This window comes from Palaemon carinicauda, chromosome 29, assembly GCF_036898095.1.
Source record: "Palaemon carinicauda isolate YSFRI2023 chromosome 29, ASM3689809v2, whole genome shotgun sequence".
Classification (NCBI taxonomy): Eukaryota; Metazoa; Arthropoda; class Malacostraca; order Decapoda; family Palaemonidae; genus Palaemon; species Palaemon carinicauda.
The window spans coordinates 68418691-68422962 of NC_090753.1; positions in this window are offsets into that span (position 1 = coordinate 68418691).

The window sequence follows — 4272 nt, forward strand, 5'->3', positions numbered from 1 at the left end:
GTCAAAATTTTCAGGTCTTTTTTTACTGTATCTTAAAATCCCCATATTTTTTAATATCTTTTAAAAAAAAAAATTTCAATATGATGCATAAAAACATTTATTAACGCATTTTTCCAAGATATTTTTTCTGGATATATCCTTTATTAAATGGTTAAACTTTTTAGGTCATTTATTTTTTTATTTTTTATTTATTTTTTTTTTTACTATATCTTAGATTCCCCATATTTTTTTTAATATCTAATCAAACGTTTTTTTTTTCAATAATAAATATTTTTTTTTTTTCTGAATACTTAATTTTTCAAATGGTTCTTCCAATAATATGATGTATCTTAAAGACAATTATTAATTGAAAAAAAAATCAATTTTTTTTAATTAAGTTTTTTAAATGGTCTTTCCAATAAGCCATTTATTAATTTAGATAAAAATAGAGAATTTTTTTTCTAAATATTTAAATAAAAAAATTGATTTTTTCAATATTTAATTATTTCAAATTGTCCTTCCAATAATATAATGCATCTTAAAAACATTTATTAATTTAGAAAAAAATAGAGAATTATTTCTAAATATTTAAATAAAAAAATAGATTTTTTTAATATTTAATTCTTTCAAATGGCCTTTCCAATAATATAATGCATCTTAAAAACATTTATTAATTTAGAAAAAAATAGAGAATTATTTCTAAATATTTAAATAAAAAAATAGATTTTTTTAATATTTAATTCTTTCAAATGGCCTTTCCAATAATATAATGCATCTTAAAAACATTTATTAATTTATATAAATAGAGAATTTTTCCCAAATATTTAATCTTTTCTATATTGATCCTCTCTTTATAAACTTCATGAAATCAAATTATGCAAAAGACGACGTGTGGCGAAATAACAGCTGATTAAATTGACACGCTATAAATAGCGACCTCGCATTGCGACCTCGCATTGCCCCCCCCCCCCCTGATTTTTATCATCATGCAATTGATTCATTATCTGGGTATTGTATGAAGCTAACAGTGTATGATAGTGAGTATAAATTTATTTGTAGATATAAATATATACATACGTGTAGAGTATATCTTCCCTATGTAATAAAGAGCAAGTGTCTGGCTATATGTGTGTGTATATATATATATATATATATATATATATATATATATATATATATATATATATATATATATATATATATATATATATATATATATATATTTATATATATGTGTGTGTATGTATACATATATATATGTATATATATTATATATACATATATATATATACATACATATATATATATATATATATATATATATATATATATATATATATATATATATATATGTTACGGTCATTTTGGAAAATTGGTCATTTTACAAAATGCCCGGGCATTATGCAAAAAGACCAAAATCATGGTCACTTTGCAAAATGACCACGAATTTGGTCTTTATGCATAATGGCCGGGCATTTTGTAAAAAGACCAATTTTCCAAAATGACCGTAATATATATATATATATATATATATATATATATATATATATATATATATATATATATATATATATATATATATATCGGAATTGTCAGACGTATAACTACTCAGTCTCTCCCTGTTCTTCGGGTAGGGGGGAGAGGGAATAGCCCTACCCTGTGAAAGTGTGTGTTGTGTGTGTGCATCTCTGTTTGAATATTCAACCATTCATCAGCCGTTATTAGTCCACTGCAGAACAAAGGCCTCAGACATGTCCTTTCACTCGCGTCTGTTTATGATTTATATGTCACTCCACACCTGCAAACTTTTTAGTTCGTCAATCCATCGTCTTCTCCTCCTTCCCCTGCTTCTTTTGCAATATCTAGGGACCCATTCTGTTATTTTCAATATCCATCTATTGTCTGCCATTCTCATTACATGTCCGGGCCATGTCCATATCCTTTTCTTTCGTGTTGTTAGAATATCCTCTACTTTAATTTGCTCTCGTATCCATGTTGCTCCTTTTCTGTCTCTAAGTGTTATTCCCATCATTATTCATTCCACAGCTCTTTGAGTTGTAACTAGTTTATGTTCTAGGCTTTAATAAGGCTCCAAATTTCCGATGGATGAGTTAATACTTGTTGGACTATCTGATTGAATACTTATATATCATCGTCATCATCATCATTTCCTCCTACGCCTAATGACGCAAAGGGCCTCTATACCTTGAGCTTTTAAATCAATACTTTTCCATTCATCATCTCCCACTTCACGTTTCATAGTTCTCAGCCATGTAGGCCTGGGCCTTCCAACTATTCTAGTGCCTTGTGGAGCTCGTTTGATAGTTTGGTGAACTAATCTCTCTTAGGGGGAGTGCGAAGACCATGCCCAAACCATCTCAATCTATACCCCTCACCATGATCTCATTCACATATGGCACTCGAGTAATCTCTCTTACAGTTTTATTTCTAGTTCTTTCCTGCCATTTAACTCCCAAAATTCTTCTGAGGGCTTCGTTCTCAAATCTAATAAATTTGTTGGATATTGTTTCATTGTCATTCCACGACTCATGTCCTTACAGTAACACTGGTCTCACTAAACTGGTATATAGCTGATTTTTATGTAATTTCTGGCGATTTGATTTCCAAATTATACTTAACCTAGTCATTGTCTGATTTTTTTTTCAATCTTTCATTAAACTCAAATTCTAAAAACTGTATTAGAGATCATAGTTCCTTAATGTTTAAAATATTCCACCTTATTAATTCTTTTCCTTCCAATGATATTTCATCTTCCATTGTATAATCCGTGAGCAAACTTTGCAAGTCCTGGTGTTCTGCTAACAAGGACAGCATCATCAGCGTACTCTAGATCTGCCAATTTCCTATTACCAATCCATCCCAATACTTCTCCACCCTCCCCAACTGTTCTATGCATTACAAAATCCATGAGGAGGATAAACAACATGGGTGACAACACATTCCCCTGTATTACTCCACTGTTCACTGGAAATTCATTTGATAGGACTCCACTAACATGGGTGACAACACATTCCCCTGTAGTACTCCACTGTTCACTGGAAATTCATTAGATAGGACTGCACTAACATGGGTGACAACACATTCCCTTGGAGTACTACATTGTTCACTGGAAATTCATTTGATAGGACTCCACTAATATGGGTGACAACACATTCCCTTGGAGTACTACACTGTTCACTGGAAATTCATTTGATAGGACTCCACTAACATGGGTGACAACACATTCCCTTGGAGTACTCCACTGTTCACTGGAAATTCATTTGATAGGACTCCACTAACATGGGTGACAACACATTCCCTTGGAGTACTCCACTGTTCACTGGAAATTCATTTGATAGGACTCCACTAACATGGGTGACAACACATTCCCTTGGAGTACTCCACTGTTCACTGGAAATTCATTTGATAGGACTCCACTAACATGGGTGACAACACATTCCCTTGGAGTACTCCACTGTTCACTGGAAATTCATTTGATAGGACTCCACTAACATGGGTGACAACACATCCCCTTGGAGTACTCCACTGTTCACTGGAAATTCATTTGATAGGACTCCACTAACATGGGTGACAACACATTCCCTTGGAGTACTCCACTGTTCACTGGAAATTCATTTGATAGGACTCCACTAACATGGGTGACAACACATTCCCTTGGAGTACTCCACTGTTCACTGGAAATTCATTTGATAGGACTCCACTAACATGGGTGACAACACATTCCCTTGGAGTACTACACTGTTCACTGGAAATTCATTTGATAGGACTCCACTAAATTGCACTTGCTATGCTTATGAACAGACTTAATCAATTTCACATAGTTAAGAGGAACTCCATAATAACGCAGGTCTCCCCCACAAAATTGGCCGGTGCACACTATCAAAGGCTTTTTCATAGTCCCCAAGTGCCATCAAAAGTGGATTTCTAGTCTACGCATTGCTGTATATGATATACAGTACTGTATAGGCTTATATCCATCTGTAAATGGAGATACATTAACGTGTTGAAAGGGTTTGTATGTCATCATGATCAGCAAATCTGTGCTATTCAGGGCCATCCATACTAGGTTGGTTTTCTGTGAGCGATTATACCATAGTCTCCCACCATCACTTATCCGCATTGGCCAACGTGGTAATGATAATGTCCAAACCCCAGGCTTGACCAAGACATGTCCTAAGGACCTTTGTCCTGCAGTAGAGTAGAATTGGATGTATTTGTTGCTGTTGTACACACACACACACACACACCACACACACACACATATATATATAT